General features: G+C 40.3%; 1 protein-coding gene across 16 annotated transcripts in view; it reads right to left on the bottom strand.

Annotated features, from left to right (window-relative positions):
* Positions 1-27,194, bottom strand: part of TENM1 (teneurin transmembrane protein 1) — a 697,978-nt gene that overhangs the window by 387,513 nt on the left and 283,271 nt on the right. For 12 of the 16 annotated variants that reach the window (XM_039487530.1, XM_039487526.1, XM_039487540.1 and 9 more), the window contains one exon: positions 25,794-25,855. The exons of the other annotated variants lie outside the window; for them this stretch is intronic. The gene's annotated coding sequence lies outside the window, so the exon portion shown is untranslated. The remainder of the gene's footprint in view (positions 1-25,793; positions 25,856-27,194) is intronic. 16 annotated transcript variants of the gene reach the window in all.

Raw genomic sequence — 27,194 nt, 5'->3', positions numbered from 1 at the left:
AATGGAATGGAGCCATAGTCGACCTATTGAGGTCAACACAGTGTGAGTGTAGACACCTTCTGACCTGCGTTGAGTTCTCCAGCAGCTATCCCGCAATGCCCCAGTCCCTGCAATCACAATCACTCTGGTCACAACTGTAAACGCCACTGTCCAGGGGTCACAAAGACCGGAAGCTACGCACATCTCCTTCAAACCTCCCCACATGTTTCTGAAATGCCTTTTCCTGATTGCCTACCTTGTTGAGCACACGTAGCAGTGCTGCATGAAAGTGAAGGAACTTCGCCAAGGTTACCACAAGGCCAAGCCCAGACCTACTGCTTTTACAAGCTGAATGCCATATTCAGTAGAGACCCCACTAGCACCCCGTGGACAACTATGAATACCGTGGAGGAGCCCAACACAGAGACCCCTGCCATGAACAGTGAGGGAGGGGGAGACATGGAAGAGGGCTCCAGCCACGCTGCAATTCAGGACTTGTTCAAGACTCTGCCCAGTCTAGCCAGTCCCTTTAGGTGACCACGTATGAGCCTGATGAAGGGGAAGGGAACCTGGTTAAGTGTGGGCATGCATTTTTCCTTACTACATTTAAATTTAAAGATGGCACACATCCCAGCCGCAAGTTAAACATGAAACAGATTTCAACTTTTCCTTGTTCCACTCATAGAAGAAGAGGTAGAGTTACAAGAAACAGAGAGAGTTGGCATCTGCTTTTCATTCCCCTTTTAGGTTAGATGAGGAGTCAGGGGCAGGGGAATGTTTATGTACATAGGGATGTCACTTGTATTGTCCTGAGACATCTCAATGCAACTTTTATAGAGATACTCTGCAATCCTCTCCTGAGATTTCTAGGGATGACCATGTTATTTTTTTCCTCCACAGCAGGATACTTTCCCTTGCCACACTGCAATGAGTGCCATTGCAGAAATCAGGCTCACAGCATATGAGCCCAGGTAGCTTTGGGATGCCAGTAGCAGCTGTGCTTTTAGTGCCTTTGTTATCTTCAAAAGTGCGTTATCTGATAAAATCACAACTGCTGGCTGAAAAGTGTGCCAATATTCAGTGCCATTGCCCTATATTCACACCCACGGAATAGAGACCGAAATTTCACTGCTTCACAAAATAGAATATCCTTCCACCTTCCCCTCCCCACTTTTCATTGTGACTGTAAATCCAAGGGTATATCTGTCCATTTTTATCAGCCTCTTTTGACAAGGTGACCCCCTCCACACCTGCAGAATACTTGATCCTGGTGAGGAGGAGAAAGAAGATGATGGTAGAAGGCCACATTCCACAATATCCTACAAGCCAGTGTTGCGTCGGACAGTGAACGAAGAGCTTGGAGGACAGCACTGAGAAAGAAAGAGGACAGGAGAAAAGATCAGGAGTCCTAGTGGGTCAAGGAGAGGGAAATACACCAGGACATAATGGGTCTGCAGATGCTGGCTGATCTACTGATTCAAAAAAATCTCAGATTTCTCAGCTTTTGCAGCCCTTGGAGAACTCCATTATCACTGCTTTCTACACCCTCCACATACCATGTGACATCAGGGACTGCATCCTTGCATCTATAGCTCCACTCAAGGGGACTGCAAAGAAAACCATAGCTTTACATACACCAAACATGGTTCTGACAGGTCAGAATGGACTATATTTGTGCACTGAAATGGACAGAAATGTTTGCTGCGTTTTAAAAGTTCCACTGTTACTTTATGTTACATATTTGTATTATATTGCTTATGTTTTTTTGCACATTGGTTTTCTGCCCACTCAAAAAAGTTATATTTTGAGAATAAAAATATCTTTATTAGTTCACAATACATACTGCAGAACGTGCAGTCATACTCAAAACAAACAGTACTTGTAAATGTACAAGCACCATCTAATTCAGGGGTCTCAAACTCAAATGACCCCGAGGGCCGCATGAGGACTAGTGTATTGGCCCGAGGGCCGCATCACTGACAGGCCCCTTGCTGCCCCTGGCCCCACCCCAATCCACCCCTTCCATGAGGCCCCGCCCTGCCCTGTCTCTTCTCCACCTCCTCCCTAGCGCGCGGCTCCCGCTCCTCCCCTCCTCCTGGCGGCCCGGCCCCGGCGGGTCCCGCTGCCCTCCCCCACCCCCCGGCCGGGCCCGGCGGGTCTTGCGTCCCTTCCCCCCCCCCACGGCCCGGCCCCGGCGGCTCCCGCTTCCCACCCAGGCCCCGGCGGCTCCCGCTTTCCCCCCTCCCTTACCTGAGCGCGTCTCCGGCGAGGCCTGAGCGTCGTCCCGCTCAGAGCCGCGGGGTGAGGGGCGGGGCTGTGAGCTCCACGCCGAGCGCAGCGCCAGCCCAGAGCTCCCAGCCCCGCCCCTCCCACGCGGCTCGGATCGGGGCGGGGCTCAGGCGCTCGGACGGAGACTCGGCGCTCTATGCGCCGAGGCTCCAGGAGAGGGTGGAGGCGGGAGCCTCCGCTTTTCTCTTGGGGGCCCCTGCGGAGCCCGGGGCCCGGGGCAAATTGCCCCCTTTGCCCCCCCCTCTGGGCGGCCCTGGGGAGCTCCGCGGGCTGCATGGAAGAGCTCCGCGGGCCGCATGCGGCCCGCGGGCTGCATGTTTGAGACCCCTGATCTAATTCATAGTTCATTCACCCAGACATATTTGTAAATTAACTGCAAGCACTACACAATTCTTAGCAGCACCAAAAAGTCCAGGCCCAGAAAACACTACAGCACAAAACATGACTGTGGCTGACCATTAAAGTACTCTTTCAGAGCCTCTCTCAACCACATAGCTCCAGGTTGGGCTGTTGTTATGGCTCTTGTGTTGGGCTGTTCAAAGTCAGCACAGAGACACTCCACCTCTGCCGTCCAACCTGCATCCATTCAAACTAACAAAAACACATTCAACAGTCATTCCGCACCTGCTGAACTGGTAGTTGAATCTTTCATTGGTGCTGACAAGGTGGCCAATGTATGTCTTCATGGGGGGGGGGGGGGGGGGGAGAAGGGGTAGGCTGGGTATCCCAGAATCATTGCTGGCATTTCCATATTGTCAATGGTAATCCACCAGTCAGCAAAGAATGTCCCTACTTGCAGCTTTCTCAGAAGTCCTGTGCTCTTAAAAATGTGAGTGTCATATACTCCTTTCCTGACCAGTCCATGCAGATATCAGTGAAGCATCCCTGGTGATCCATCAAAACTTGCATAACCATAAACCAACAGCCTTTTCTGTTGATTTACTCAGTGGCAAGGTGCGCTGGTGCCAAACTAGAGGATATGCGAGTGTGCCATCTATTGCCCCACTGCTGCAGATCCATCCACTATGTGCTGCACACTGCCAAGAGTCTCAGTCCTGTGAAGCATGAGACGATTAACGGCCCTACACACTTGCATAATAATGGCTCCCACTGTGGATTTTCCAACTCCAAAATGATTGCCCATTGACCAGGCACAATCCGGCTTTGCAAGCTTCTAGAGTGCTACTGCCACTTGCTTCTCCACTGTCAGTGCAGCTCTCATTCTGATGTCCCTGCAGTGGAGGGCTGGGGTGAGCTCAGTACACATCCAAGAATATGGCCTTTCACATCCAAAAATTCTGCAACCGTTACTCATTGTTCCAAACCTACATTGTGATGCAATCCTATCAGTCAGTGCTCATTTCTTGGCCCAGAAGAGCACTGTCTGCAGCTGCTCCATAAACGCCACCTATGACCTTGATATTTCGCAATGTCCCTTTGCAAACTGTCCACGAATAAATCATCACATCCCCCACTGTTGCAGTACTTCTCACAGATCTGCAAATACAGGCAAATTGTGCATCCCATATTCACAACATTCATAAGACTAGCACAGAGTTCTGCAGCTCCATGCTTCTGTCAGAGATGGTCGACGCCGAAAAATGCCATGCAGATTTATGGGATCTTTTTTTTTTAAAGAAACAGAATTATGCATATGGATGGCATTACGGAATGGAGAAGGTGGCATGCTGGGAACTTGACCTCTAGTTCCCAGAGATCCCTGGGCAAATTATTTCTATCCCACAACGCATTGTGAAAATTTCCCAAAAGGCACTGTGCTAGACGGTGGTGTGTGGCACACTTGGATATCTACCCAGGGTACACCTCATTTTGCTTCATAACACACACTCCTGGTGAGTATGTGCAATGCCAACACAAGCAGCCAAGTATGCACATGCCCAAGTGATATACAAACTTTGGCTGCTGTACACCAACATAATCTGCATCAACCAAAGTTTGTAGTGCAGACAAGGCCTAGGGCTGTTTATTAATGAAAAGCTACAGTACATGATGATTTTGTCTTTTACGCCTTCTGGAAAACCTGTTATTCTCACACTGCTATGTCTCACTCTATTTTCAAGGTCAATGCAGCAATCCTAGAGAATATTTATTACTGTAATCATTTATTGGGTCTGTGTCTGAAATTTGTAGTTCCAGTTGCTTGACTTACTATTTCATGTTCTGCAAAACTGTCTCATTGTTTAAGGGAGAGAACAGTTGAGGATAAAGTAGGATTTCCTTCCAGCTTTTGTCTAATTTTCCAATAAGTAAGATTTTATGGCTGAGTCCTGTGAAATCTTGTAATGTCCTGGCTGCTGTACCATTGAATTCTACTTCATGCAATGACAGTCGTACTCAAGCACATAACGTGACAGGTGTGCAATGTATTTGTAAGACAAAGATGGAGGTACTAAAGTTTTGAGGTTCTCTCATATTTCATTACAAACTTGAAAACATGCCCATTTTGGGGGAAGGAGGGGGAAAATGACATACTTTTGCAAATTTGTTGTTGGAAAATAGGCTCCTTCTCCAGTGAAAAGGAACTCATTTCTGAACAGTCAGATACTGTAAATTCAAAGTTTGAAATATGAATGTTTGCATGGTTTTGAATTGGACACAACACTTCAGTCAAATTTCAGGGGAAAATAATATTGAGGTCAGGATATGCAGGAAGTCACCTGAAATTAAAATAGAATGTGTCCAAAATGCTGTACAAAAACACTAGCTTCATCTAGCTCTAATCATACAGAACCCTACTAGATTTACTGCTAAAAGGTATTAGGTAAAATTTTCAAAAGTGCATAAGTGACTTAATAGCCTATGTCCCATTTTCAAAAGTGACTTAGGTAATTAGGAACCTAAGAGTATGTTTACACTGCAAGAAGACATCCAAGCTGGCCCGTGCCAGCTGATTCAGGCTATCAGGGTTGTTTAATTGCAGTGTAGATGCAATGTCCCAGAACCTGGGCTCCAGCCCAAGCCCAAACATATATACCACACTTAAACAGTCCTGGAGCCAGCATTGGCTGGCAAGAGACAGGTTTTTAACGGCAGTGTAGACACACCCATGTCATTGAAAGTCAATGGGACTTATAAGCCTAAGTCACTTTTGAAAATGGGATTTGAGGTAAATTTTTCAACAACACCTATTCTCCTTTACTTCACTGTACTTTTGGGGCAAGAGGATATGAATTCTACCCATTTTGGTAACTCTGAAGTCCTGATACATCATGAATCCAGTAGAAGTCTTTTTTTTTTTTTTTTGCATTTAAGATGCTGTGGAATCAAAGGCATAAAAGGATTTTTGATCATTTTGTTTCTTAAGAGTTCATTTTTTGTTTTATAAATATAATGTGGAAATTTCAAACTTTAGTGGATCTTTTACATTCCATATTAAATAATGTCTCATATCTATTAATGCTCAGTAATTATTATCCCAGTGAGAAAAAGTAGTGCTTGAAAGTGTCCAATTTCTATCAGGTTCTCTACTCACCTAATCAGTTTCCAAAAGGATAAACCATATTTAAATAGTTCAGTTAATTCATATTTCTTATAATATGAACTTTCAAGCAATTAGGCAATTGTTGCATTTATAAAATATATCCAGAAAATCTTTGCTAGTTCCCTAAAGAAAAGATGTTTATATAGTTTATGCTATAGAAAGGCAAGACAATAATGAATCCCATTACACAGCATATTTTAAATTATATTAGTAACATCTGTTGCTCTTCAGGTTTAATAGGCGGTGGCTTTATTATTCATGTCCAGCACAAATTAAGGCATTAAAATTACAAATTTACTAGTAAGCTACACAAATCGTGCTTGTCTTCAATAATACCATTTTAATAATTGAAAAAAAAAATCTGACTTAGACCAGTGAAAATGTTGAAATGTGAAAGTTCACCTTACCTTATTAATTAACATAGCAGTCTCCTATGCTAGATTTAAGGTAAAAATATGATGTGTTTTAAAAGAGACAAATGCAAATGTATGTGCACTATTCTGATCTAACATTGGAATTACTGGAATACAATCAGGGTCAAGGACTGTGACTTCATTTCCAAAGGCACTACTAGCAAGAGGCTGAAATAACAGAATCCTGAGTCAGGACTGAGCCCCTTTAACTAGACAGTGGCATGAACATTAAAGGTATTGTCTTAGCAGAAGCTTGGCAGATCTCCTTCTATTCCACCTTTCCAAATGTTTGGAGGGCCAACTGAATTAAAAGCTGGCTCAGGATATCGTTAATAGTATACATAGTCTTTCAGCATAGGTTACCAGTTCATATATCACCCAAGTTGACAGTTATTAGAAAGTTCTAATTCATCTGATATCTATATATTTGGTCTATGTGAAATGCATTCATGGTCTCATTCCGGTATCTAGTGGACAGATGTCCAATACAAAAATCACATTTACTAATTGGCATCTTTGTGGACAGTCTCAATGGGCATTCGGATGTCATGGTGCTGAGAGCAGTACAGACAGACAACAGAGCCCAAGTACTCATGAATAGATATATAGAATAAAAATCACTGCTGTGTGACTGGTGCTGGTCTCCACAGATTAGGATAAAGGTACATTGGTGGGGAAGGGTCCATTGCAATGCGATGCATTCTTGTGCTTTGTGGCCCTTTTCATCAGCTCAACATTACTCAAATAATTAAAGAAATAAAAACCTAACAGCCCAACTGTCAATTTTCTCATCTTTACGCATATAGTCTTGCATATGCCAAAATGATGAAAAATGTACTATTGACTGAGTCACATTTGGTATTAAACTCAAAAGTCATTTTAAGATTTTGTATTTCATGGTTCTATTAGCAGGATTAGGTTGATCTGAACAGAGATGTGCTGATTCCTAAGAAGGTAAGGTCTCTCAGATTTTAAATAAATAAATAAGTCCAAGTTAAATCGGCAGAAACAGCCTAATCAGATTAAGTTTGTGAACCCTGGACTACTGCAGGGTTTTCCAGCAGCTCAGCAAGCTTAATCCACAAGTGAATAATACGATACAAAGCACTTCTATTAAATATTCCTTTGCAAGACACTAAACCTATCACTCTTGGAAAGGAAACAAGTATCTGTGGAGAATTAACAAGGACCTTTGAGCTACTTTCTTAAGGCTGGAACAACCAAGATGCTAATCTCATAATAAACATCCCTCTCGGATGCCAACAGTGTATGCCTATGGACATTTGAAGCAAGGAGACTGCAGCTAACACTTAAATATCTATTGCCACTGTAATATCTTAAAGTCATTTTCATTTATAGTAGCTTTTTATATACCAATATTAACTTAAAGGAACAAAGTTCAGACCAAGCTACTTTGACATTCTCTACTCACCTCTCCTCTTGGCTAGGTATGGCAAGTCTCAGAAGAGTGAGTGAAAACATTCTTTCTTAAATATGTAAAATGGTTGTGTGAATAAAGCAGCCTGACACTCATTAAAATCAAAGCTCATGTAACTGAAATTTCACCCCTCACTGATTTTCAACATACACTGACAAGTTCAGGCCTTGGGACAGGCACAGATGCTCATCTGAAGAGCCAAACAGTAGAACCACCATAGGAAACAATATTCGTTCTCTACAAAATTCCTGCAAACAAGGCTCTGGGGTTGTGGCACATGCATTTTAGTGCATGCATACCTTGATTGCTGTGTGTACTCTCAGAACTAACAGATTTGTTCATGTCCCTGCAGGAATAACTGAGATGGGGAGAGGGGCAGTACATAAACCCATGGTGAATCTCAATATAAGTTCAAATTACCGTGGCTTTTACAGCTTTAATGTATTAACATGGACATGAAAGTACAAATGCTTAGGACTTAGAATCAGAGAATATGATTCCTCTTGGGGCTCCTCAAAGACACTTCTTGTTTAGTGCCAGAAGTCCATGTGGAATGAAGAAAAAGTACTCCCAACAAACAGCCTAAATGTGCTACTTACACAATGTTCTTAGACACTGTCAGCCTGTTGCATGAAAACCCCAGAATCCAATGTGGTCCCTCATAAGACAGTGTGGAATGCCATCCTTCAGGTCAACGCTTCACTTAAATAATTTTAAGCTCTTTTAATTTTGGGTGCTGCAGTTAGTGACTAATATTATGTATTGATGCTAGTTACAACATAGTCCCTAACACACTTACATGGCTCATCAGGATGAGTTTTAAAACAAAACGACAGGTATATTGGCCAAACATTGGAGAACCCTGGCACAAAGTTAGTATTTATAAACATCCTCTTGGTTACCACTGTTCTCACATAAGTGGTTTAAGAGTTCACAAGATTTGCAGCCAACATTATCCAGCTATTTGGCTGATGAAAGATTCAGAGGAATACCCCAAAATTCTTGGAATAGTTTCAAACTATATTGACAAGGAGACAAATGCTACAAATTCTACATATCAGGAGGTCATCTAGTCCAACCCCCTGCTCAAAGCAGGACCAATTCCCAGACTTGAATTTAGCCTTTATGCAAAACAGAGTGAATAAAGGACTAAGTGGCAACCTTATCTCTAAATGCCATTGTTTCTTTGGTGCTAAGACAAAGCTCCACATTTATTTTACATGTTCTCTTTATATTAGATTGTTTTTGTTTTGTTTAACGGTATACCTTATAGAGACAAGGCGGGTGAGGTAATATTTATTTGACCAACTTCTGTTGGGGGGGGGGGGGCTTTCAAGCCACACAGAGCTCTTCTTCAGGTCTGTGTACGCTCAAAAGCTTGTCTCTCTCACCAACAGAAGTTGGTCAAATTAAAGATATTACCTCACCCACTTTGCCTCTATAATACCCTGGGACTGACATGGCTACAATTACCCTGCATACAACAGTGTACCTTGTTTTATTTATCATACTCAAGTCTCTAGTTTACTCGTAACTATTACATTACAGTATTTTACACACCCTAGAAAGCTGAATGATGAATACTTGCACAGTCTCAGCTTTTAAAGTTAAGCATTTTTTTAATAGTTAGAAAAGATTTTAAAGAATCCCAAACTCCTATAAAAATCTGTATGACTGCTGTGGATGAAAAAGGGGATGGGGAAAAGGGGACGGGCAATAGCAGCCATATTTCAAAGTTACATTTTAAACTAAAGTTTCAGAGGGGTAGCCGTCTTAGTCTGGTTCTGTAGAAGCAGCAAAGAATCCTGTGGCACCTTATAGACTAACAGATGTTTTGCAGCATGAGCTTTCGTGGGTGAATACCCACTTCTTGCATCTGAAGAAGTGGGTATTCACCCACGACAGCTCATGCTGCAAAATGTCTGTTAGTCTATAAGGTGCCACAGGATTCTTTGCTGCTTAAACTAAAGTTGTGTCCATGTACTGACTTCTTCCACAAAGTTTCAATCTATTAACTGAATTATGAACCCGCCCCCCCCAAAACACTTTGCCATGAATATACCAACTCTATCATTTATATTGCCAGAAATTAGACATGATAGTATAACAACTTTTCAAAACACCATTTAATTAGAAATGGCTAACCATACAGATCATGTGTGCTGTAGTTTACATTGCCTAACTGACAAGCATATTGCTATAGACTAGTATTAGCGGGTGCCTTTCACCTTGTCAGTTCAGCTTGGATGAAAACATACAATTAGCAGATTAAACAAGCAATATAGCTGTTTCTTATCAAGTCTTGACAAATGAAAGGTAAGCAAGACCACATGGTTCTCATAGATGTCTGACTTTGTTATGCTAATAAATATTTGTATTACATTGGAAAAACTTTAGAACTACAAGTAAAAAATGAAAACCTTGTCAAGCATAACAGAATTTAGTCCGCACATAAGAATATATACATTCTTCCATTATAGATGTAATGTCAACCTAAAACATAAGGCCAACATAATTTGCAAATGGTACAAAGAACAGAGAATGTAAACAAAGTCCTATTTCCCTGAACACAGTGGGAATCAAACAGTAGGAGACAATTCTTTTTCTCATAATTTCTAAGCATTTTTCAACCAGCACTCTACCTACAAAGCACTCGGTAGGCTTTTTCTGAGGGACACACTCCATGTCTGGCTGTATCCTTGGGTTTCTGCTGCTTCTCAGGTATTTCTACTGTTCTTCACAAATACACAGCTCTTCACACATACACAGCCAAAACCAAAACACACAGCGCCTCCCCCACATTTGCATTCAGCCCACAATTCAACACTCCCCATCCACCTACCTTGGATTCCTAACTATAGTTGTACGTGGCCTATGTTTGGGGTTGTGGCTCCTATTGTTTCAGCTAACTCAGACCATAAAACAGCCTAACTGTTTCTTACATTTATCTTGAATAAAGGGCAGATGTTACACCCACAAGAGTCAAGGAGATTTCATCCAAATCCGAGCATAATTGTAACCAAATTCCAAGAAAATAGCTGAAGTCAGTGGGACTATTTGTGTACAGGGAGGCTGTTTCTGCTGAGATTAAGTAGGTGTTGGGATTCCGCCAAAACCTCTTCCACTTGGTTTCTCAAGAACTTAATTCAACTCCAGCCTTGCCACTCAGATTCCTTTATTTAAACAGACAGCAATGCTACACTGAGTTGATCAGACTCAAGCTGGGGGAGGGGAGTTTACAGGACATGCCACACATCCAAAGTTACACAGCAAACCTCTTCCTTTATACTATATTTACACATTACACTGCATTTAATAAAATTAAATTTTAAAAATAAAATCTGCATCACAGATTTTGGGACAGTATTGGAGACTTTGTAGGAACTAATCTCGGTACAGCTCACTCTGTCCACGCACAACTTACTCTTTACCTCAATTTACATTCCATTACTTTACCCATTGTTACCTTGTCCATTGTAAATGGTTCCCTGAGTGTTCACCAATATTTTAGCTAATACAGACATTGTTTCCAGCCTGCTGATCCATTTACGTCCCTAATCCCGTCTCCCAATGAGGCCTCACCCACATCCAATTACTCATGTCAAGGCAGGTCTGAACTAGGTTTTGAGAAAACTCAGAGTCTGGGATAGAGATAGGTACAAACAGATCTAGATCCAGGCAGTCCGAATGCTTCAGAATCTGGATTTGGACTTTGCAGGTTGGGTCCCTCTCTAGCTTGTAAAGTATATTATTTCAAAAAGTTATCCTATGGAAAGAACTATATACAATTGCTCAGACAGAGCACCCCTTCCCTAGTAAATCTCAGAAGGAGGAAGTAGGAGGGGGAGGAAGTCTCAGCAAGATTCCCCTGCTTTGTTTCTCCACGGAGATAGGTTTTTGCCCTGTTCTAATGAACAGGGCACAGGATCCACCCTTAAACCTTGCAGAGCCCAAGCAGACAAAGACGACAAGAACTACTAATGCATTGCTACCAGGGATGCCTCTTAGCCAGCAGTGTGACAGAAACTCTCCTTAAAGGGAGATCTCCAGTTAAGAGGGATTCCACAGAAACCCAGCTGGGCTCAAGTGGTGAAGGGATGGTGTGCATCCAGCACAACCAACCACTCCTCACCTGGCCAATGCACTCTCCCAGAACAGATTGTCTGAACATTAGACACACCTCCTTGGAATTAATTTATGGTATAATAGCTCTTCTGGAATTCAACTGAATTTTGCCCTGAAAGATGGAAGTACGGTAATTGTGCATTGTAATTCCATATCCTGAAGTTTGAGCCTCCATTAGATTGAACATAGACACACTCAAAATGTATGCAGCTTAAGGGAGATACAAGTAATGCTTTGGTCAAATACTTTCCCTCTAGCTATAAATCTTTGGGCAGGTATATTATATACCACATGTTTGTGTGTGAGTAGCAATTTGAAAACATGTGATTAGTCCTCACTGGCCCTCAATATCTCTGGCTTCTTATACATTAAAAATAGGCAGGAACTTCCTTTTCTCCTAAACCATGGAAACAAAACATCCCAATCAAATATAGATGCAAAATAGCTAGCTTCTAATTCCCAAAATAATACTCATTTTTCATTAAAAGCATCATGTTTAATACCTACTCTGTATCCTTCTAAGCTGAAGTATTTTTCTACATTACCATATCATTTTCCAGTGCATTTTTTGATGTGCGATTTTAAATCTGAACACAGAGTCAATAGTTAGATATTCATAAATATTGTGACTCATATTAACTAATAATTATTAGTCTGCTGTTTAAGTATTTCTTCATTATATCTTCATGCAAATAACCAAAAAAGGCCTGGATCCCACAAATTAAACATGTACTTAACATTTCACATAAGTAGCCCCACTATGTCAATGGGACTTCTTACATGTGTGAAATTATGCATCTGCTTATGTCTTTGCAAGATTGGGGTCCAAGATAGTAAGCTCTTTGGCATAATGATTGTCTTTTTGCTTGAATTCTGTATAGCGCGTGGCACAATGGTACACTAAATCACTGTTTGGTGCCTCTAAAAGCTATTATAACACAATTAGTAAATACACATAATCATTTGCTATAATAGCCTTACCAGTAGGAGGCATTAGCTTTTTCAACAGTATTTTTATTTTCCCATTCATTATTGGTAATATTCATTTGCATCAACAGGTGGCAATAGTGTTATATGGAATATATAAAACATGACTGTGTACAGACACACACGTTATATACACACATAAAATGTCAAAGGTGATCAAGGTGACAGAAATTTATCTTGTGTAAAATGTACAATACGTCAGTATTTTTCATTTTGCGTAGTTTTCTTGTTTCCAAATTTCACATGGCAGAATTTGTGACCTATACACATTTCAGATGTATCCAACCTGCATGCTTTTACAAGACACTTTAAAATAACATCTACATTGAAAGGAGCAGTATAATTCAGTCTATCCAGATTGCAAACAACATCAGTTGAGGATGGCAAATAGAGGTGGGGAGATTGGTGCAGCTGCCAACATGGGGTCTTATGCAGTATCACCCATTTGAGATGCCATGGAGCAGCCTAAAGTGCTTTAAGGAAGCCCTTGTTGTCTGCTCAGATGATTCTGCTCCATGTGGGATTCCTGTGGATAGCGGGACACACATGAGTTTAGAGGTCAAACCTCCTGCTCATTTCACAAGTAAATTCCAACCCCCAATGGAATAACATTTTTATAAACTAGACATGTAGTACTAGGAATTAATGTAGTGCTCAGAATGCCTCTCCCAATAGACACTGTAGATACAGTATGCCCATGAAACAGCACTACAGCATCGAAATATTTTACATCTTTCAATATCACGGCCCCTTGAAGTAATTTATTTATATTCTGACATTTCTGATCAGCATTGGATATGCTAGGGCCAGTCAATTCAAATACGCAATTTTAGCATAGAGTACTATTGCGACTTCCAACTTGATAACATTTCTCCATTTGTCAGCTACAAAATGATAACTTTTGGACACTGAGCCGATAAATCCCCAAACGTAAGGGAACGTTTTAGGCATCAGTGGGTAGACTCCTATTGATTTTGATGAAAAGCAGAGGATCAGGTCGTTGGTGTAAATGAGAAGAAAACCAGCCCACAACGTGACCATTTGGTGCTGCAAGCAGAGGAATCTCTCGGACACTCCTTGCTGCTACCTCCATATATCACAGGGAGCTGCTTAATATGCTGCTCTCTCAATGGGTGTACAGCAATGAAGAGGCAACCTGCTAATAGCAACACTTTGTACTTAAATTACACTTTTTCTCCACAGATCCCAAAATGCTTTACAAAGAGGGCTGAGAGTGGGAGAAATCATTATCTCCATTTCACTAATAGAGAAACCAAGACACAAAGGTTATATGATTTACTCAAGGTCACAGAGCAAACCAATAGCAATAATGAGAAAAATACCCTGCATCTCCTGACTCATCTCTGTACAGTACTCTAAGAAGTAGGAAGCTGCCTCCCTGTAGATTATACCATCAGTACTTAATATATTAACTGTTCTGATGTAGCTAAAATGCTCAAATAAAGCTCACCTTAAACAGCAAAATGTACCAAACCCCCTTCCCAAGCACATTTTTTATTTTCGTATCCTACCTGGTAAGAATGACAGTGTAAAAGCCTAACACTACTAAGCCTATATATCTATATAGTATATGCCTATAAAGCAAAGCAAAACCTTCAAAGAGATAGGATTGCACAATGATTGTACAATGAGATAGGGATTCAAACATAGCAATATTCTTTTGTTATTTTCTGAACCAGATTCATGTTCCTTTTAGGCTTTATTGGTAACAATTGAAAGATGACTCCAACTGTGCATTCTCAACTGATAAGAAATGTATTTGGGTGTCAGTGTAACAGGGAGAGCTGTAGGAATTTTTTTTATAAAATTCCTTTATAAAATGACGACATCAAAGAGAGGTAGCATGAAACTGTTTCAAACATCATAGCTACAATCCACCAGAGGAGGATTCACAGACAGTTTCCCAATCTGCTTAACTGTGGGAACCCCATTAATCTCTTGTATAACTGCAATACTGAACATAGGCTAAAGTTCAATCATAATAAAAAGGAGGCACAGACAGTAAAGTCAATTTTCATTTACTTAATTTTAATGTTAATTATCTCATATTGATTTAGCACCTTTCATCCTAAAGCACTTTATAAACTTAAACTGACATAGAAACTACATGAGGGTATGTCTACAAACACCCATGGCTAGCCCACATCAGCTGATTCAGGTTGAGCCTGCAAAACTGCAGTGTAGATGTTCGGGCTCCTGCAGGCATCCAGGCTCTGGGACTCCACAAGGTGGGAGGGTCCCAGATCCCAGGCTCCAACCCAAGCCCAAATGTCCACATTGTAGTTTTACAGCCCCACAGACCAAGCCACATGAGCCCAAGTCAGCTGACATGGGCCAGCGGCTGGTGTTTAATTACAATGTAGGCATACCTTGAGTGATTGTTCGTGCTGCTATTGGAATGCCACCACCTCCCAGTGAAAGCGCACATACTTATAACAACACAATAAATCAGTTTTGGAACAAGCATCCTGTCAAAACAGAAGGGGAAATAAAGACAGTCAGAAGGTAATTACATGAGTTGGAATTAGGCCACAAAACTTGGATTAACATTCCCCCACTTTCAAAAAGTACATGGGATCATTAATGAGAACAGGTGGCTAGGAGAGTCAATTTTCAAATTCTCCTAAAGACTTCATCTCCAGCAATATTGTTCTCTATCACTATGGAGTGGAGGACCTGGCAAATTGACGATACAATATTGAAACAGTGATTGTATGTGATGTCTCTTGAAGATGTGGTGGTTCATTAGGATCACCACATATCTCCTGAACTACTTTTTCATCTGGTGGGAAGAAAATACCATTTGAAAAATATTGCCAGATTGATTTTTTTCCCCTCTGTCCCACTTATTCCCTCTCCAACTTTTGAAATAAAAGTACACAACAGATTTTTTGCTGGCATCTATGCATGTGATTGCAACACATGAAATTTATAGAACACACTGACCTTTTATGTTTATGGATGTGAATTCAATGCTTGAAACTGATGAGATAATCAGGTATCTATCTCTTCATGGGGTTACTTCATTTGAGTTTCAGGCAAAATAGAAGGCCAAATTCCCTGCTGCCATAGTTCCACTGACTTCAACAGAACTAGGCCATTAAAGAATTTGGCCCACTACCATTCCCTGCTAGTATTTAAATCAACAATACACATCTACCTCCATAGGCGTATTTATGTGTCTACCATGCAGGGCCGGCTCTAGGCACCAGCAAACCAAGCACATGCTTGGGGCGGCACAATTTCAGGGGCGGCATTCCGGACACTTTTGTTTGGGCTTCAGCAGTTGCGCTCCAGGAGGCTGGGGTTTTTTTAAGCTTGGGGTGGCAAAATACCTAGAGCCGGCCCTGCTACCATGTATCTCATTCTCATTGTACAACCAGTTCAAACTGTCTAATCATTTCTTTACTAGAAAATGCAGACCATTATAGCAGCTTTCATTTATGTTATATAATTAGTCATATTTGTAGCTCAAACTGTTTTGGTCTGAATAGATTTACCACTTACGAATAACCAATAAATACAACAAATACATATCATTTATTTCCATTTTCCAAATTCTGTTTCTTGACTGTATCGATGACAAAGTATGCAACGCCCAGCAATGCAATTTACTTATCCAATGGGCACTGCATTTTTATAAGCACTTTTCAGAGAATCATGCTAATCTGTAGCAGTAAAACAAAGATATTATATATAAACTGCCACAGATGAAGAACTACATTTATCAGATGACTGTAAACTAGTCACTGGTTTACCCAAAGATCCAAACCTCTCTAAGGTGTGCTACAAATCTACATAACGACCCCGAAAACTAGGCTTCAAATTTTTATCTTTAATTTAGCTGAAACAAGTTTAAAATATATCAACAATCCTTTATTGGCTCTACATATGAAGAGGCTTAAGAATTATTCTAGAAAAAAAATTAACAGTAATTTATAATCAATAAATTGATCTGCCTATTTCAGATGGTGGCACAGGAATAAACTAACTGATTTGCTAAAAGTGTCCTTTTTCATAGGACTGCCATCATAAATAGAGATGTCATATGTCACTGAGCCACATTTTTTGGAGGTTGGGGATTCTTCTATGAAAGGTGCAATATAAATGTAACATGGTATAATTTTTATTATCAATTAAACTTTAGTGCTCTGACAATCTGGCATCTTATTTTACATGACACATCAGCTGAAATCTAGCTGTAATTATTTCTAAATACTATATAAAAGCAGCTTGTATTATACCAGTCACGTTGAAATGGAATGTGAGGGCAACTCAGACCAATGAGGAAACAATAATCACTCTAATGTATTAAAATCTGGGTGGATAAACTGTCATTATCAAGAGACCTGTATCTGTCTTGTAAAATCTGATAAACATCCAAGAAGTTGGGTGAGCTGGCTAATCTGTACACTCCCCTCTCCCTACCCCCAGGGAAATATCGTAACTGGATAGTCTATGGCATTTTTTTTTAAAGGGAAGTTTTGCTTATATTAGCACTGCAGGCTCAATGTTTGCACTCTCTCCCATAACTGAGAAGTTAGTTTCTGCTAATGTAATTCAGTTTTTCAAGAACTTGTTATGCTTTAATATTTAATAAATTCTTTATATGGAGATTACACTTTGCACTGGTAGCAGGGAGGACTAGATTTAATACAGTTGCTGTTCCTTTAACTCCTCTCTTCATTCCTTCGTCCTCTTTGTACATAATAATTATATATTTTTTCACTCTCTTGTATTTTACATCAGTGTTATATGCAATGGTCTTTGTTGTTACAGGTATCCAAAGAACACCATCACCTGCAGTTCCAGTGTGGGCTAAATAATTACATGTTTTATACCTAAATTCATTTACAGGTTCTGTTGAATGATCTCACTTCTCAACTTAAACTGTTGGGAACTATTTTTACACACTGTTAAGCAGCTGCTATTTTTCCTACTAGAGGTGACTATATTTCATAAAAGAGTGAAGTGAATCAACATACCGTATCTCATTTGTAAAGAGCTTGGGAATCCTTCTTAAGGAAAGGCATTAATATGCCTTCTTACTCATTACATACAGAGAAGTTAACTACTATTGTATTTCCTGTACTTCACTTTTCAGAAGTGCATTTTATGAAGTACAAAAGAGAGAGAAATTATATAATGCAAGAGGCTTTTTGCGATTCCATTTTAAGAACCTCAGAAGGTAATCATCAGTTTCTCCACAAGTCAGGGTTCTCCCGTCTCTGTCTACCATTTTGAAACATTGAGGATGCCCTCTTTTTTTGTACTGATCCTGACAGGAGGCCAGTATTGCAGATCTCTGAATAGGTAAGTAGGGATCACTTACCTCTCTACTTACTTACAGTTTCTTCTGGAGTGGAATATGACTGCTATTTGCTATCGTAAAGAAAACACACAAGATGGGACACAAAATGAAATTACCCAAAAAGGAATTAGACCTGGCCACTGAGATTGGCATCTCTTCTTTTACATAAAATGGCTTACGACCTTCTAATGAATAGACTTTGTGAGGACTTTAGCTGGCTGAGCAAAGTGAGGCTTAATGCTCAACTCAATGGCATTTCTTCTTTTGTCTGTCTGTAACACGATAGTTACCATATACAAAATGCACAGTTGAAGATTCTACTTGTTTTTCTTTAATTTCCTCCCCACTAAGTTATCATAAAGTGAAATGTCCTCATAAATGTAGGACTATATTGTGGATGTTAAGACTAAGTAGTTGTCTAGTTCCAGTGGCAATCTGACCCACCCAAACATTTATTCCACAGGCCATGTTGGAAGGGCCACACTGAGCTCCTGTGGGTGGTGGCAGAGCCAAAGTCTCACATTCTGCTTCCACTCCAAACCAGCCCCTTTGGGAAGCAGAGTAATAACAGCAGTACTACCACCACTGCCTTGTATTCCTTAATAGGATCATGACTTGCTGTGCCCTAAATCAAGGGGAGAGAGGGGCTGAGGTTACTTGTGCTATCTCAATTCTCTACTCAGCCATGCCTTCCAAAATTTTGCCCATAATCTCTCACAAATCAAGGAAATTAATGTGTTAATTCTTCAGAAAAAATGAAAAAAATCTGTCCGAATGAAATGATTTTGGACTTTCCAGACACCAGGTATCTAAGGATTCTGCTGAAATATGATATTAGCCTTCATTTCTGATTTTAGTTTTTTTTAATTAGTAAATTGCAAGGCTATTTATTGTACACATCCACTTGAATATCTAATATGAACATCTATCTCCACCAATTTTATCTATATGTGTTACCCATTATCAATCACTGCCAACAAACCCAGCACCAACTGCTTCAAAGAACTATCATCCTACTTCAATGAAAAGATCAGACTATTTGGAAAAGTCTTCTCAAACAGCATGGATCTGCTCTATGTACACCGATCAACAGCCCTCCTGCATTCCCAGAGTATAATACATTCACTCCTCAAGAAGCATTGGACACCCTAAAGGAAGTCACAAGCCAAGACCTGTGAATTTGACCCATGTCTTTCCTGGCTGGTGAAAGAGTCATAAGCAACTGATGCCACTCAAGACCGAAATATCCACTGCCTCAATAAATTTTCCCTTCCTCTTTCAAAAACACAATAGTTCAACCAACACTGAAGAAACTCATCTTGGATATATGGGTTACAGTTCAGATAGAAGGTTGCCAAATCCCAACTACAAGCTGATTTCATTAAAGCTACTATCCTAGAACCAGCACCATCTGGATTCAGGGCGTGAGACAGAAACAGCTTCAGTAGCAACTAATGGATCATCTCCTGCTGTTCCATTCTCATCATCCTGGACCTCTCTGTAGCATTTGATACTATCAGCCAAGAGATACTGCTGTCCCACATGAGAGTGGTGACAGGAGTCAAGGGAAATGCACTAAAATGGTTTAAGTCATTCCTGGAGGGATGTACATAAAGAGCAATGATGAGAAACTGCACCTCCACCTTTAGACCACTCACTTTTGGAATCCCACCAAGATCAATTCTCTCTCCAGTCCTATTCAAAGCAACATGAACTCAGTGTCAGCAATATGCAGATGACACACAACTCTACCTATCTTCATACAACTATGTCACTACCACCAAGATGGCCCAGTGTTTGAATGAGATCAACTTATGGATGAACAATAGGTGGTTAAAGCTGAACCAATGGAAGACAGAGCTTATGCTGGTGGGCAGACTTTGTAGCCACAGTGCAGTCTTGTTTGGCTGAAGGTACACATCCACAATTGATCAGTACAGTCCATAGTTTAGGAGTCCTCTTGGATTCCTTGCTGATGCTAAGCTACCACATAGTGACATATGCAAGAAAATGTTTTCTACCACCTCATTTAGTGCATTATTGGAAGATGCTCACATGCTATGGTGATAAAGGTAGTATAAGATAACAGTGTCTGTACTTGAGACAGAATAATCTAGAAAACAAAATCTGTCTGGTTTCAGACCATTCACAGAAGATGTTTATTCTGCCATTGTTAAGGGGCTATTTACTGGTGCTGTAAGTTCTGATCTTTACTACAAAATAAGGACTTCAGGCCCCATTCTTGAAAGGCACTACAGACATTTAACAACAACTGAAGAGCTCAGCATCTTGAGGATCAGGCTCCAAATAAATTAGTTTCCCTCATCTTCTTAATTGATATCAGAAAGCAATTTTCCAGGCTTATGACCCTGATACATGCATTCACACACACACAGATATTATTCTTGTAACTATTGAGAAACATAAAAACATATATACTTCCTTGTTTTTACTGTAAAATAACTAAAAACATTTCCAGAAATCTTTAAGATTCCAAGATTAAACAAAAGATTATTCAGTTCTTTTCCTATCCATTATATATCTGAAACCACCATGTTCATTTTCTCGATGGCTGCCCATTTAAAATCTTTCTTTCGCCAGAAGAGAAAGCCTTACCCACATATAACTAAATTATACATATCAAATAAAGGAAAATCACTTAATTTTGTGCCCACTTAAAAAGCTTAAAGTACTAATTTAATACTTTTTAAATTTGACAAGAGCACTGTGTAAAACTAAGTAAAATATCATTCTTTGAAAGAATCAGGCTAATATGACTAATTTTGTTTCATCCACAATGGTACATCCAACTTATCATAGCAAGGTTTTTGAACAGAGAGGACTCAACTCAGGACTATTCTCATTTGATCACTTACTAGGTTTACACTGATGTCACTCCATTGACTTCAATCTAGTTGGTCTAGATTTTTATGAGTATGAGTCCAGAATCTAGTCCAATGTGTTTTCACATGATATTAACTCACTGGATCCATGGAATTATTTTGGATTTACATCAGGGTTATCAAGAGTAGCATGCAGTCCAGTATTTATAAGTGTATTTTGTGTGTGTGTGTGTGTGTGTTCGTAGATTCATAGATTCTAGGACTGGAAGGGACCGCGAGAGGTCATCAAGTCCAGTCCCCTGTGCTCATGGCAGGACCAAATACTGTCTAAACCATCCCAGATAGACATTTATCTAACCTACTCTTAAATATCTCCAGAGATGGAGTCCACAACCTCCCTAGGCAATTTATTCCAGTGTTTAACCACCCTGACAGTTAGGAACTTTTTCCTAATGTCCAACCTAAACCTCCCTTGCTGCAGTTTAAGCCCATTGCTTCTTGTTCTATCCTTAGAGGCTAAGGTGAACAAGTTTTCTCCCTCCTCCTTATGACACCCTTTTTGATACCTGAAAACTGCTGCTATGTCCCCTCTCAGTCTTCTCTTTTCCAAACTAAACAAACCCAATTCTTTCAGCCTTCCTTCATAGGTCATGTTCTCAAGACCTTTAATTATTCTTGTTGCTCTTCTCTGGACCCTCTCCAATTTCTTCACATCTTTCTTGAAATGCGGTGCCCAGAACTGGACACAATACTCCAGTTGAGGCCTAACCAGCGCAGAGTAGAGTGGAAGAATGACTTCTCGTGTCTTGCTCACAACACACCTGTTAATGCATCCCAGAATCACGTTTGCTTTTTTTGCAACAGCACCACACTGTTGACTCATATTTAGCTTGTGGTCCACTATAACCCCTAGATCCCTTTCTGCCATACTCCTTCCTAGACAGTCTCTTCCCATTCTGTATGGGGGAAACTGATTTCTCCTTCCTAAGTGGAGCACTTTGCATTTGTCTTTGTTAAACTTCATCCTGTTTACCTCAGACCATTTCTCCAATTTGTCCAGATCATTTTGAATTATGCAATCCCTCCCAGTTTGGTATCATCTGCAAACTTAATAAGCGTACTTTCTATGCCAATATCTAAGTCGTTGATGAAGATATTGAACAGAGCCGGTCCCAAAACAGACCCTTGCGGAACCCCACTCATTATACCTTTCCAGCAGGATTGGGAACCATTAATAACTACTCTCTGAGTACGGTTATCCAGCCAGTTATGCACCCACCTTATAGTAGCCCCATCTAAATTGTATTTGCCAAGTTTATTGATAAGAATATCACTTATTTTATTTTAATTGGAGATATACCAATCTCCTAGAACTGGAAGGGACCTTGAAAGGTCATTGAGTCCAGCCCCCTGCCTTCACTAGCAGGACCAATTTTTGCCCCAGATCCCTAAGTGGCCTCCTCAAGGATTGAACTCACAACCCTGGGTTTAGCAGGCCCTTGCTCAAACCACTGAGCTATCCCTCCCCACATGAGACTGTATCAGATCCCTTACTAAAGTCTAGGTATACCACAGCCACCGCCTCTCCCTTATCCACAAGACTCGTTATCCTATCAAAGAAAGCTATCAGATTGGTTTGACATGATATGTTCTTTACAAATCCATGCTGGCTATTCCCTATCACCTTACCACCTTCCAAGTGTTTGCAGATGATTTCCTTAATTATTTGCTCCATTATCTTCCCTGGCACAGAAGTTAAACTAACTGGTCTGTAGTTTCCTAGGTTGTTTTTATTTCTCTTTTTGTAGATGGGCACTACATTTGCCCTTTTCCAGTCTTCTGGAATCTCTCCTGTCTCCCATGATTTTCCAAAGATAATAGCTAGAGGCTCAGATACCTCCTCTATTGGCTCCTTGAGTATTCTAGGATGCATTTCATCAGGCCCTAGTGACTTGCAGGCATCTAACTTTTCTAAGTGATTTTTAACTTGTTCTTTTTTTATTTTATCTTCTAAACCTACCACCTTCCCATTAGCATTCACTATGTTAGGCATTCCTTCAGACTTCTTGGTGAAGACCGAAACAAAGAAGTCATTAAGCATCTCTGCCATTTCCAAGTTTCCTGTTACAGTTTCTCCCTCCTCACTGAGCAGTGGGCCTACCCTGTCCTTGGTCTTCCTCTTGCTTCTAATGTATTGATAAAAAAAGTCTTCTTGTTTCCCTTTATTCCTGTAGCTAGTTTGAGCTCATTTTGTGCCTTTGCCTTTATAATCTTGCCCCTGCATTCCTGTGTTTGCCTATATTCATCCTTTGTAATCTGTCCTAGTTTCCATTTTTTATATGACTCCTTTTTATTTTTTAGATCATGCAAGATCTCGTGGTTAAGCCAAGGTGGTCTTTTGCCACATTTTCTATCTTTCCTACCCAGTGGAATAGCTTGCTTTTGGGCCCCTAATAGTGTCCCTTCGAAAAACTGCCAACTCTCCTCAGTTGTTTTTCTCCTCAGTCTTGATTCCCATAGGACTTTACCTATCAGCTCTCTGAGCTTACCAAAATCCGCCTTCCTGAAATCCATTGTCTCTATTTTGCTGTACTCCCTTCTACCCTTCCTTAGAATTGCAAACTCTATGATTTCATGATCACTTTCACCCAAGCTGCCTTCTACTTTCAAATTCTCAATGAGTTCCTCCCTATTTGTTAAAATCAAGTCTAGAACAGCTTCCCCCCAGTAGCTTTTTCAACCTTCTGAAATAAAAAGTTGTCTGCAATGCAGTCCAAGAACTTTTTGGATAGTCTGTGCCCCGCTGTGTTATTTTCCCAACATATATCTATGGGAATACACACACACACACTTTATATATATAAAAAGGATAGCCTTCAGCTCTGAACCATTTGTTACCGACCACTGTCTGAGAGTGGACTCTAGATTAGCTAGTCTGATGAGATATGGCAATTCCTATACATCTTCTGAGCTTCCTGATTAGTACAACCAGCATGAACTATTTCTGTTTTCAATTGTGCTATAAAGCAGAGATGGGTTCAAACCCAAACCCTGAAACTAGATCTCTCCCCACACTCCAAAAAAAACCCTCAAAAACACAACCTCCTCCCCCAAGCTTTGATAAATTCCAATCTACTTTGCAAAAAAAAACCAATCTGAACTGGAAATTGAGGTTTAGGGTTGGTGTTATGCATGAAAAAGAAATGTCTGTGTTTGAGCTCCCTCATTTCAAATTACTTTTTAAAAGTGTATAGTGAATAAAACCCCTCCTGGGAAATTAAGCAAAGGAGGTTTGAATGTTCATGTAAGATTGAAAGAATGTCACCTGTATGCATTACTCAGTGGTTCTCAACCTTTCCAGACTGTGCCCCTTTTAGGAGTCTGATTAGCCTTGCATACCCCAAGTTTCACCTCACTTAAAAACCTCGGGCCTTGGTTTCAGCCCCAGCCCCACACAGCTGGGCTCAGGCTTCAGCTGTCTGCCCTAGGCCCCAGCGAGTTTAACACTGGCCCTGGCAACCCTATTAAAACGGACTTGGCCAGTTTGAAAACTACTGATATAGTACATCTTACATAATATATAAACACTGGACACTCAGCCTGTGAATGCATAGCCTCCTCTCAGGATCCCCTTCATAGCTGCAGGGCAACCTTTGCCTCAATTCCCTTCTTCATTCGTAAGAGTATATAAATAGTCCTTTTTAAAGACTATTACCAACAATCCCACTACCATAAACCAGAATACCCCCAGCACAGCCCAAACAGTACTTTTGTCCAACTATGGCTACCAATTATGGCATCTCTTACCACGCCTTCTCCCCACCTCCCAAGTTTAGCTCCAATATTTCTCACTACATCTGTTTCCTGCCCACATAGGATATCAGTTCTTGCCTGGAGACATCCTTGGGCTCACCCCATCATTCCCCAGCCCTTCAGCCCTTTTTTTTTTTGGTACCAAAAGCAGTTTCTCCTCCCTTGGTATTCACACCTTAACTGCTAGAAGAGGGCCTCATCCTCCCTGATTGAGCTAACCTCGTTATCTCCAGACTGATTCTGGCCTGCATATTTATACCCGCCTCTGGAAATTTCCATTACATGTGTCTGACAAAGTGGGTATTCACCCACGAAAGCTTATGTTCCAATACATCTGTTAGTCTATAAGGTGCAACAGGACTCTGTTACTTTCTACAGTGAATTATGCATGAACCATTCTTTTCCTGGGTGGGGCAGTCCAACACACTGATAAATCACTCAGAGCCTGCCAGATGATGTAAATGTCCAATTCAGCTTTATATTGGTTACCTTACTGTTTCTGACCATGACAGCAGGTTGTTTTATCTCAAGTCAACAACTTGCCTAATGGTAACTACTCTACAACAATTCGAGATGTTTTCTATTCTCTCATTTGTGATTTTTTGTCAAGAAGCATCTCTGATCTACTACAAACATAAATCTTCATTAAGATTCATATCTTTTGTGTTGTGTGTGTTATTAAAAGGGAAACTATGAGCCATCCCTTTTTCATTGATCCTCTAGCCTCCTGTGGTTATGGTTGACTTGTATTAATTGCTACTGAGAATTAAAATCTGCATCTCCAGAGTAGGAAAGAAGAGGTATCCTTATCATTACGCCAGCTGGGTAAACTCTACAGTGGAAATCCTGATCATCATTAGTTCAGAGTCCTTCATAACTTTGCTGTAGGTGAGAGATAAACTGTCATCTCCAGCAGTCAAGACAATTAATTATATACACAATAATTTTAGAAAGAGAACCATGTTTTAATCATGTCAATGACGAAGTTTGCTTACTCCATAACACGTTGGACAACCTAAAACATCTGAAATGTTCATTCTGTTTTTAGTATACTGTAACTGACTAGACTTACTTTTTTTTTTCTGCTGAAGAACCGTCTGCTCTCTAGCTGCTTAAGTCTCAACTCAAATTGGCCTGAACATAAGAGAAATAAATGGCTGAAAGTAACTGCGGTGGAAGGCTCAATCTGCAAACACTTACACATTTGCCCACCAAAGCATGTTGACTCACGTGATTACAGCTAACAATATGCATGAGCATTGACCGGAGTGCAAGTGAACATTTTAAAACAAACACCAAAATTTCAAATCCAATTACCAGAGTTCCAAGTGAACAGAATTCTGAGCAGAGTCACTAGACTACTGACTCTCTCCTTTACACGTGGAAACTGAATGTTGAGGAAAAAATCATGGTAGGCATAAACATGCTTTTGTTAGAAAAGATACTTCTTCCTATGTGGGCATATCATTAGGGAAAAAAAAAGTTTAACTTGTCCATGCATTCATAATGACAGAAATTTTTCACTGCAACCTGTCAAAAATCTATGGGATATAGCTGAATGTATCTGCAACTTCAGCCATTACTTACCTTTAATTATCATCTAAAAGAACTTTGGTATATGTGCACTTGCAGACAAGCTATTCAGAAGAAAACAAATGTGCCTTAAAATTCTGGTATTAAATCTCAGTCACTGAGCATAAAATGAAGTTGTGCAGCCCTTTCCTACATAATCTCTATTGTATTAGCCACATAAGAACACTAGCTCTAGGCACTTCATAACCAAAAATCAGCGAACAATTTTACTTCTTAAATAATAGCCCAAGATTTAGTACATGAGAGTGCAGATGACTGGAAATGCTACTAGCTGGGAAGGGAAAGCCAAGGGAACCAACAGTCACCTTCTCTGTCCAGGTGTCAAAGGAGAAAAGTTCACCACATTGTTTAAATCAAAAAGGGAAGGTTTAGTAGCCACGGAGGGAACAATCTGCAGAAGAGTGACCAAGCCAAATAGCTTTTAGACATTTAATGGTGGTGGAAAGTTTGATAAAATTATACAGTTAGAGAAACATGAAGGCTGCTAAGGGGCAAATGAAAGCACAGAAATGACATTTTATGGATTTTGATGAAATGTAAATCACACATTTCAGCTCATGGAGACTGCGTTAAGCACCTTTGATTAAAGAAAATTGACAGCTTTAGATTTAGATCTTGTTAGATTTGGAGCCTGCATTATTTGAAACATTCCCTAAAATAAACAAACTTTTTTTTGCCGTATGATGTCCATTTTTAACTTGCATTATTTACAGACCAAAGAAATCTAATAATGTATATGGCTTCAACCTTTAAAAAACTGCAATGAATCATTCAGACACTAACAAAAATGATTTCTTGTTTTTATTCCGGTAGCTTTTTATATCCCACAGCATGCAACCTCCTTTGTGAAATATGAATTTACAAAATTGCTCAGCAGGTT

The sequence above is a fragment of the Mauremys reevesii genome, linkage group 9, assembly GCF_016161935.1.
Source record: "Mauremys reevesii isolate NIE-2019 linkage group 9, ASM1616193v1, whole genome shotgun sequence".
Classification (NCBI taxonomy): Eukaryota; Metazoa; Chordata; order Testudines; family Geoemydidae; genus Mauremys; species Mauremys reevesii.
This window is presented reverse-complemented; position numbering and strand designations above follow the sequence as displayed.